At 44.2% G+C, this 11,155-nt stretch overlaps 1 long non-coding RNA gene across 1 annotated transcript; it reads right to left on the reverse strand.

The window, feature by feature from the left end:
* Window positions 1-10,368: 10,368 nt before the first annotated feature.
* Window positions 10,369-10,909, reverse strand: LOC121400349. The gene is made up of 3 exons (XR_005965686.1): window positions 10,779-10,909; window positions 10,635-10,673; window positions 10,369-10,518 (listed from the first exon to the last, which is right to left on the reverse strand). It is a non-coding gene; the product is annotated as an uncharacterized LOC121400349 (long non-coding RNA).
* Window positions 10,910-11,155: the final 246 nt, after the last annotated feature.

Consider the following 11,155-nt stretch of genomic DNA (forward strand, 5'->3'; position numbering starts at 1 on the left):
TCACAGAAAAAGGACTAGTACAGGCAGCAGGTCTGACAAGGGATGCTGGGATTTGTAGGTCAGTAACAGCTAAAAGACCACAGGTTGCTGGTCTGACAAGGGATACTGGGATTTGTGGTTCAGTAACAGTTAGAAAACCATAAGCTGCTGGTCTGGCAATGGATGCTGGGATTTGTACTATAGGCTGGTTTGACAAGGGATGCTGGGATTTGTAGTTTATTAAGTACAATAAGACTACAGGCTGCAGGTCTGACAAGGGATGCTGGGATTTGTACTACAGGCTGCAGGTCTGACAAGGGATGCTGGGATTTGTATTATAGGCTACAGGTCTTACAAGAGATGCTGGGATTTGTACCATAGGCTACAGGTCTGACAAGGGATGCTGGGATTTGTAGTTTATTAGGTACAATAAGACTACAGGCTGCAGGTCTGACAAGGGATGCTGGGATTTGTATTATAGGCTACAGGTCTTACAAGAGATGCTGGGATTTGTACTATAGGCTACAGGTCTTACAAGGGATGCTAGGATTTGTAGGTCAGTAACAGTTAGAAGACCACAGGCTGCAGGTTTGACAAGGGATGCTGGGATTTGTAGTTTATTAAGTACAATAAGACTACAGGCTGCAGGTCTGACAAGGGATGCTGGGATTTGTACTACAGGCTGCAGGTCTGACAAGGGATTCTGGAATTTGTACTATAGGCTACAGGTCTGACAATGGATGCTGGGATTTGTATTATAGGCTACAGGTCTTACAAGGGATGCTGGGATTTGTAGGTCAGTAACAGTTAGAAGACCACAGGCTGCAGGTTTGACAAGGGATGCTGGGATTTATAGTTCATTAAGAGCTAGAAGACTACAGGCTGTAGGTCTTACAAGGGATGCTGGGATTTGTAGGTCAGTAACCGCTAAAAGACCACAGGTTGCTGGTCTGACAAGGGATTCTGGAATTTGTACTATAGGCTAAAGGTCTGACAAGGGATGCTGGGATTTGTATTATAGGCTACAGGTCTGACAATGGATGCTGGGATTTGTATTATAGGCTACAGGTTTTACAAGGGATGCTGGGATTTGTACTATAGGCTACAGGTCTTACAAGGGATGCTGGGATTTGTACTATAGGCTACAGGTCTGACAATGGATGCTGGGATTTGTATTATAGGCTACAGGTCTTACAAGGGATGCTGGGATTTGTAGGTCAGTAACAGTTAGAAGACCACAGGCTGCAGGTTTGACAAGGGATGCTGGGATTTGTACTATAGGCTACAGGTCTGACAATGGATGCTGGGATTTGTATTATAGGCTACAGGTTTTACAAGGGATGCTGGGATTTGTACTATAGGCTACAGGTCTTACAAGGGATGCTGGGATTTGTATTATAGGCTACAGGTCTGACAAGGGATGCTGGGATTTGTACTACAGGCTACATGTCTGACAAGGGATGCTGGGATTTGTACTATAGGCTAAAGTTCTGACAAAGGATGCTGGGATTTGTACTATAGGCTACAGGTCTGACAAGGGATGCTGGGATTTGTACTATAGGCTAAAGTTCTGACAAAGGATGCTGGGATTTGTACTATAGGCTACAGGTCTGACAAGGGATGCTGGGATTTGTACTATAGGCTACAGGTCTGACAAGGGATGCTGGGATTTTTACTACAGGCTGCAGGTCTTACAAGGTATGCTGGGATTTGTACTATAGGCTGCAGGTCTGACAAGGGATGCTGGGATTTGTACTATAGGCTACAGGTCTGACAAGGGATGCTGGGATTTGTTCTTTAGGCTACAGGTCTGACAAGGGATGCTGGGATTTGTAGGTCAGTAACAGTAAGAAGACTACAGGTCTGACAAGGGATGCTGGGATTTGTAGGTCAGTAACAGTAAGAAGACTACAGGTCTAACAAGTGATGCTGGGATTTGTAGGTCCGTAAAAGTAAGAAGACTACAGGTCTGACAAGGGATGCTGGGATTTGTAGGTCAGTAAAAGTAAGAAGACTACAGGTCTGACAAGGGATGCTGGGATTTGTAGGTCAGTAAAAGTAAGAAGACTACGGGTCTGACAAGGGATGCTGGGATTTGTAGGTCAGGAACAGTAAGAAGACTACAGGTCTGACAAGGGATGCTGGGATTTGTAGGTCAGTAACAGTAAGAAGACTACAGGTCTGACAAGGGATGCTGGGATTTGTAGGTCAGTAACAGTAAGAAGACTACGGGTCTGACAAGGGATGCTGGGATTTGTAGGTCAGTAACAGTAAGAAGACTACAGGTCTGACAAGGGATGCTGGGATTGTAGGTCAAGTAACAGTAAGAAGACTACAGGTCTGACAAGGGATGCTGGGATTTGTAGGTCAGTAACAGTAAGAAGACTACAGGTCTGACAAGGGATGCTGGGATTTGTAGGTCAGTAACAGTAAGAAGACTACAGGTCTGACAAGGGATGCTGGGATTTGTTGGTCAGTAACAAGACTACAGGTCTGACAAGGGATACTGGGATTTGTAGGTCAGTAACAGTAAGAATATTACAGGTCTGACAAGGGATGCTGGGATTTGTAGGTCAGGAACAGTAAGAAGACTACAGGTCTGACAAGGGATGCTGGGATTTGTAGGTCAGTAACAGTGAGAAGACTACAGGTCTGACAAGGGATGCTGGGATTTGTAGGTCAGTAACAGTAAGAAGACTACAGGTCTGACAAGGGATGCTGGGATTTGTAGGTCAGTAACAGTAAGAAGACACAGGTCTGAAAAGGGATGTGGGATTTGTAGGTCAGGAAACAGTAAGAAGACTACAGGTCTGACAAGGGATGCTGGGATTTGTAGGTCAGTAACAGTAAGAATATTACAGGTCTGACAAGGGATGCTGGGATTTGTAGGTCAGGAACGGTAAGAAGACTACAGGTCTGACAAGGGATGCTGGGATTTGTAGGTCAGTAACAGTAAGAAGACTACAGGTCTGACAAGGGATGCTGGGATTTGTTGGTCAGGAACAGTAAGAAGACTACAGGTCTGACAAGGGATGCTGGGATTTGTAGGTCAGGAACAGTAAGAAGACTACAGGTCTGACAAGGGATGCTGGGATTTGTAGGTCAGTAACAGTAAGAATATTACAGGTCTGACAAGGGATGCTGGGATTTGTAGGTCAGGAACGGTAAGAAGACTACAGGTCTGACAAGGGATGCTGGGATTTGTAGGTCAGGAACGGTAAGAAGACTACAGGTCTGACAAGGGATGCTGGGATTTGTAGGTCAGTAACAGTAAGAAGACTACAGGTCTGACAAGGGATGCTGGGATTTGTTGGTCAGTAACAGTAAGAAGACTACAGGTCTGACAAGGGATGCTGGGATTTGTAGGTCAGTAACAGTAAGAAGACTACAGGTCTGACAAGGGATGCTGGGATTTGTAGGTCAGTAACAGTAAGAAGACTACAGGTCTGACAATGGATGCTGGGATTTGTAGGTCAGTAACAGTTAGAAGACTAGAGGCTACAGGTCTTACAAGGGATGCTGGGATTTTTACTATAGGCTACAGGGCTGACAAGGGATGCTTGGATTTTTACTATAGGCTACAGGTCTGACAAGAGATGCTGGGATTTTTACTATAGGCTACAGGTCTGACAATGGATGCTGGGATTTGTACTATAGGCTACAGGTCTGACAATGGATGCTGGGATTTGTACTATAGGCTACAGGTCTGACAATGGATGCTGGGATTTGTACTATAGGCTACAGGTCTGACAAGGGATGCTGGGATTTTTACTATAGGCTACAGGTCTGACAAGGGATGCTGGGATTTGTACTATAGGCTACAGGTCTGACAATGGATGCTGGGATTTTGTTCTATAGGCTACAGGTTGACAATGGATGCTGGGATTTGTTACTATAGGCTACAGGTCTGACAAGGGATGCTGGGATTTGTAGGTCAGTAACAGTAAGAAGGACTACAGGTCTGACAAGGCATGCTGGGATTTGTAGGTCAGTAACAGTAAAGAAGACTACAGGTCTGACAAGGGATGCTGGATTTGTTAGGTCAGTAACAGTAAGAATATTACAGGTCTGACAAGGGATGCTGGGATTTGTAGGTCAGTAACAGTGAGAAGACTACAGGTCTGACAAGGGATGCTGGGATTTGTAGGTCAGTAACAGTAAGAATATTACAGGTCTGACAAGGGATGCTGGGATTTGTAGGTCAGGAACGGTAAGAAGACTACAGGTCTGACAAGGGATGCTGGGATTTGTAGGTCAGTAACAGTAAGAAGACTACAGGTCTGACAATGGATGCTGGGATTTGTAGGTCAGTAAAGTTAGAAGACTAGAGGCTACAGTCTTACAAGGGATGCTGGGATTTTTACTATAGACTACAGATCTTACAAGGGATGCTGGGATTTGTACTATAGGCTACAGGGCTGACAAGGGATGCTTGGATTTTTACTATAGGCTACAGGTCTGACAAGAGATGCTGGGATTTTACTATAGCTACAGGTCTGACAAGAGATGCTGGGATTTTTACTATAGGCTACAGGTCTGACAAGAGATGCTGGGATTTTTACTATAGGCTACAGGTCTGACAAGGGATGCTGGGATTTGTACTATAGGCTACAGGTCTGACAATGGATGCTGGGATTCCTGTTACTATAGGCTGCAGTCTGACATATGGATGCTGGATTGCTACTACCTAGGTAAGGTCTGACCCAAGGCGCATGCTGGGATTTGTAGGTCAGTAACAGTAAGAAGACTACAGGTCTGACAACGGCATGCTGCGATTTGGTAGTCAGGTTAACAGTAAGAAGACTACAGGTCTGAACCAAGCGGATGCGGGATTTGTAGGTCAGTAACAGTAAGAATATTAAGGTCTGAAAGGGAGCTGGGATTGGTAGGGTTCAGGGAACGAAGAAGACTACAGTCTGACAAGGGATGCTTGGGATGTAGGTCAGTAACCAGTAAGAAGACTACAGGTCTGAAAAGGAATGCTGGGATTTGTAGGTCAGGAAAACAGAGAATATACAAGTCCCTGATTTACGGGCATGCTGGGGATTTGTAGGTCGTAAATGTAAGAAGACTTACAGGTCTGGACAAGGGATGCTGGGGAAATTTTGGTGTAGGTCAGTAACCAGCTAAGAAGACCTACAGCGTCTGACAAGGGCATGCTGGGATTTGTAGCGTCCCAGTAAACAGTAAGAAAGACTACAGTTCGACAAGGGAGCTGGATTTTGTAGGTTCAGGAACAGTACCAGAAGACTACAGGTCTGATTACGGATGCTGGGATTTGAGTGTCAGTAACAGTAAGAAGACAAGGTCTGACAGGGATGCTGGGATTTGTAGGGTTCGTAACAGTTAGAAGACTAGAGGCTTACAGTCTTACAAGGCGATTGGGCTGGGGATTTTTTACTATAGACTACAGATCTTTTACAAGGGAATGCTGGGATTTTGTACTATTAGGCTAACAAGGTCTTGACAAGGGCATGCTTGGATTTTACTATAGGCTACCAAGGTCTGACAAGGATTGCTGGGATTTTGTAGGTCAGTAACGTAAGAAGACTACAGGTCTGACAAAGGGATGCTGGGATTTGTAGGTCAGTAACAGTAAGGAAGTATACAGGTCTACAAGGGATGCTGGGATTGTTAGGTCAGAACAGTAGAAGACTACAGGCTGGCAGGTGTAACAAGGGATGCTGGATTTGTAGGTTCAGTAACAGGTAGAAGACTACAGGTCTTGACAAGGATGCTGGATTATGTATTATAGGCTACAGGTTCTAACAAGGGATGCTGGCATTTGATAGTCAGACACAGTAAGAAGCACTACAGGCTGGACAAGGGATATGGGATTTGGTAGGTCAGTAACAGTAAGAAAGACTACAGGCTTATGACAAGGGAATGCTTGGGATTTGTAGTTCATTAGAGCATAGAGACTACAGGCTTATGGTTACAAGGGATGCTGCGGATTTGTAGTCAGTTTAACAGCTAAAAGACCACAGGTGCTGGTTCTGGAGTTGACCAGACACAGGCTGCAGGTGTACAAGGGATGCTGGGATTTGTATTATAGGCTACAGGTCTTACAAGGGATGCTGGGATTTGGGTACGGTAAGTAACAGTTAGAAGACCACAGGGCTGCAGGTTTGACAAGGGATGACGGGATTTATAGTTTCATTAGAGCTAGAAAGACTACAGGCTGTAGGTTGACAAGGGATGCTGGGATTTGTAGGTCAGTAACAGCCAAAAGACCACAGTTGCTGGTCTGACCAAGGGCATGCTGGATTTGTGGTTCAGTAACAGTTAAGAAAACCATTAAGCTGCGGTTCTGGCAAGGGATGCTGGATGCTACTATAGGCTGCGGTTGAAAAGGGATTCTCGAATTTTGTTACTATAGGGCTACAGGTTTGACAATGTATGCTGGGATTTGTATTATAGGCTAAGGTTCTTACAAGGGATGCTGCGGATTTGTAGTTCAGAGTAACAGTTATAAACCACAGGCCTGCAGGTGTTGACAAGGGTATGCTGGGATTTATAGTTTCATTAAGAGCTATGAAGATACAGGCTGTAGGTCTGACAAGGGATGCCTGGGATTTTGTAGGGTCAGAAACCGTAAAAGGACCACAGGTTGTGGTCTGACAGGATTCTGGAATTTGTAATATAGGCTAAAGGTTCTGGACAAGGGATTGCTGGGCATTTGTATTATTGGCCTACAGGTCTGACAATGGATGCTGGAATTTGTATTATAGGCTACAGGTTTACAAGGGATGCTGGGATGCTACTATAGGCTACAGCTTCTTACAAGGGATGCTGATTTGTATCCTATAGGCTACAGGTCTTACAAGGGATGCTGGGATTCTGCTACTACAGGCTACAAGTCAAGTTCTGACAATGGATGCCTGATTTGTAATTATAGGCTACAGGTCTTACAAGGGAATGCTGGGATTTGTAGCTGTCAGTAACAGTTAGAAGACCACCAGGCTGCAGGTTTGACAAGGGATGCTGGGATTTGTACTATAGGCTACAGGTTGAACAATTGGATGCGCTGCGATTTGTATATAGGCAAGGTTTTACAAGGCCGGAATGCTGGGATTTTGAACTATAGGCTACAGGTCTTACAAGGCCATGCCTGGATTTGTATTATAGAGCTGACAGGTCTTACGAAGGGATGCTGGGATTGTACTACGCTACGATGTCTGACAAGGATGCTGTCATTTGTACTATAGGCTTAACGTTCTGACAAAGGATGCTGCCGAGAATTTGTACTAACCAGCTACCACCGTCTCTACAAGGGATGCTGGGATTTGATACTATAGTGCCTAAACTTCTGACAAAAGGCAATGCTGGGTATGTTACTATAGGCTTTTACAGGTCTGACATAGGGATGCGGGGCATTTGTCACCTACACAGCGGCGCGCTATCTTACAAGGCTATGCTGGGATTTCAGCTATATCTAGGCCTGCAGGCTTCTGACAAGATGCATGGTCTGATTAGTATCCGTATAGGCTACAGTCTGACAAGGGATCTGGCCATTTTTCTGTCAGGCTTACAGTGATCTGACAAGCGATGCTGGGATTTGTAGCGGTACAGTAACAGTAGGAAGACCAATCTCAGGTCTGCACAAGGGATCGCTGAATATGCTATGCTAGGTCATAACCAGTAACAAGATCTACAGGATCTGACAAGGGATGCTGGATGTAATATACTCAGAACAGTAGGAAGGACTACAGGTTCTAACAAGTATGCTGGGCATTGCCTAGCCAGTCAGTAAAAATCGTACAATTAAGGAACTACCAGCGTCTAGAACAACGGACATGCTCGAGGCAGATTCTGTATCGTCAGTAAAAGTAAGACAACTAACAGGTCTGTACAAAGTGAGATGCTGCTCGATTTGTTCAGGCTCCCACAGTTAAAAAGTAAAGAAGACAACGGGTCTGACAAGGTGATGCTGGTGATTTGTAGGTCTAACCGAGTAAGAAGACTTACGGGGGATTCTGACAACGGCATTGCTGATTTGTAGGTCAGTAACAGTAAGAAGACTACAGTGTCTGCACAAGGATGCTCGGGATTTGTAGCGTCTCAGTAACAGCTAAGTAAACAAACGCGGTCTGACAGAACTGCTGTAGGACTTGTAGAGTCCAGCTAACCAGTAATGCAACAGACTACAGCGTTCTGACTTAAACGGGCATGCTGGCATTATCTGCATACCGAGTTCTGTATACAGTTAAGACAAGACTAAGTCTAGCTACATAGGGACACTGCACGTGGGCATTTGTAGAGTTCATACACGTACGGTAAACCAAGATAACGAACGACTCACAGGTGTCACCTGAACCAACGGCATGATGCTGGTAGATTATCCATTGGTACATTAACAAGACTACAGGGCTCATCAAGGCAATCCGTCAATACGTCGGTAAGTATTGACCATCTAGGCACCGCAGTAACAGTAAAAGACTACAGGGTCTGTCAAGATGCTGCGGATTTTGCTAAGGTCACAGAGCTAACAGTTAGAAGACCACAGGTGCTTCTAGGTCTGACAAGGGATAGCTTGGGATTTGTACTATAGCTACAGGTCATGACAAGTGGCATTGCTTGCGGAGTTTTACCTACAGCTACAGCGTCTGTCCAAAAGGATGTCTGGGATGGTAGTTGTAGTAACAGTAGCAAGACCACAAGCTGCTGGTCTGGAAAGTTCGATGCTGGGATTTATAGTTAATTAACGCGGCCTCGAAGCAGCTACAGGGGGCAGGTCTGGACAAGAGATGCTGGATTATGTACTATAGACTACAGATCTTACAAGGGATGCTGGCGATTCTTCGCCATTTCTATGGCGTTATTCCCCAGCAACCAATGTTCACACTCAAAGACACCACCAAAGGAGCATTAGAAGGAGAATTGCGTTAGTGCTGTTAATAAAATCTAAGTTAAAAAGGCTACACTTTTATACAAGGCTTTTTAGAACATATACATATATTATCATGGGGCAAAAGTACAAGCCATTCTCCTTAGCTCAATTGATGGCCAAAACACAGAACAGAAATACAACTTCTAAAATAGCACAATGCACCCCCCAGTAAATGAACACACATTGGTATATGTAAAAGTGAAAAAATGCTTTATTATATATAAACGTGTATACAGCAAATACATCTCCATTACAAACAATAGCATTACATTACTGAGCAAGTAGCAAATATAATTAAAGCAAGACACCATTGTGCAAAAAGTTAAGAACCCAAGTTTTGAAAAAACTCCCTCTCTCCATGAGAAAAACGACTGCTTCGTATGTCGCATTAACACTGATAAGTAAATGCTCGTGTTGTTACCAAAAGTATTATACAGATTACAACTTAACTTGGTGTGTCGACGCCAAGGCGCTGCCCTTCTGCCTTATTCCCTCGGGTGCCATCCATGTGCATCCCGTCTGCTTCATGCACAATCCTGTCTGCGTCGCTCCAGGTTCCAGCGTTCCAAAGTCGACTGAAATACAGATAGAATCTATTAATGAAAATAACTGCTTTAACCACAGAAGATAAGAAAACCTAATTATGAAACACCCTGCTCCATATTCACAAAAACTCCCAACCACCATTACTCTTATATCTGAATTTTACTCACTGATCTGACTTGGCCGCTCTCTGTGAGCATGATGTTCAGGTCTTGATTGTCTCATGAACGGGCCCCGGTTCTGTGGATGTGGTGCAGCCCCTGGCCGAATTGAGATCGTAGTGTTATAAGACTATAACAGACATAAGGAGCTAAACATTCCCAACAAAAGAGATTGTTATATATATAATTTATGCAACAAGAAGAGTCTCTTAAGTGGAAAGCTGGCCTTACCTTTAAAACCTCCTTGCAACATAGCCGATCCAGGTCTCCTTCAGGGATTGGCCATTGAGTCTTGTGGATAGGTTGTGGAGAGAGCATCACCACAGTACTCGAGAACAATCTGAAATACATAGCATTATTATTAAGGTATGTATTCTATACTTCCAGTGGAGATTGCTTTGCACAAGACGAATAACAACATACAGTTAAATCATTTCTTACTCCAAGAGCCTCCGATGAGCACTCCGTGAGTGGAGCCCTGTAGTAGGCTCCATTAGTAAGAGCGATTTATTCTGGCGCCGAAACTGCTGGAGAAACTTCAGCTCCCTCAGACTGACTCTTCATCCTGAGGAAGTAATAGAAATCCCTTTAGCTCAACATAGCAACTACACAAATAATTGATAAGTAATCATTGGAATTATAAAGAACATTACTCCGGCTGATGTTGGCGATCTTCACCGCTACCACGGCCTCTATGATGTGACGCACCCTGTAATACAGACAGAAAGATTACTTAATAATACAAGTAGGAAAGAAGAGGTCTAATGCAGCCCCCAAACCAGAAGCTTGATATGTCTGCCTAAATCATTGTGTGATTGTGTGTAGTGATCACACTCTTGTTCAGTTCTCCTACTTTCTAGGAATTGGTTGGTCCCTTACCTTGTAGACGTCTCCGGTGCCGCCCACTCCAAGAAGCACATCCTTGGTCAGCCGACCGTCAGGAGGCTGGAAAATAAAATAGAAAAAAGAAGGATTTTATTGATAACATAATATTCCCCAGGGTATAAAACATGTCTCACTTCCAGCAGTAGCAGCAAGTGTTTACCCTCCTTTCTACTCACCTTATAAATCTCAGAGAGGGTACTGGATTCGGCCTGTGGCTGAAGGAGAAGAGAAAGATTCTATTACATTCTATACTTTATCTGTATCTGTTCCTCTATACAGCAAAACCCTAAATTCAGATAAAACAGTAGCAGTTGCCTTACCCTCCTCCAGGGGGCGCAGAAAGGCATTGCGTCCAAGTTTTTTAGCTCTTAAAAGAGCTGTTGGGTTATGAAGAGATATCAGCTGACGTCAAAGGAAGATGTTTTCTCCAAACGCCAAAAATCAGATGGAATTTCGCTGAATATCTCTAATAAACAATCGCTGTGAAATCTCTCGGGAAAATCACTCTGAAAATCGCTTCGAAAACGGCTATGAAAACGCTTCGTCGCTCGGATATTTCACTGTGTGGGGACACAGAAAGAAAGAAGAGATTGTAAGCTCACATGCACCAGCCCTCAAGTATTCACACCCTCAACCAATTCTCCTATTGTACCAAAACAAACCCTAAACTTATATATATTGTTTATCTGTTTAATCT

The sequence above is a fragment of the Xenopus laevis genome, chromosome 2S, assembly GCF_017654675.1.
Source record: "Xenopus laevis strain J_2021 chromosome 2S, Xenopus_laevis_v10.1, whole genome shotgun sequence".
Classification (NCBI taxonomy): Eukaryota; Metazoa; Chordata; class Amphibia; order Anura; family Pipidae; genus Xenopus; species Xenopus laevis.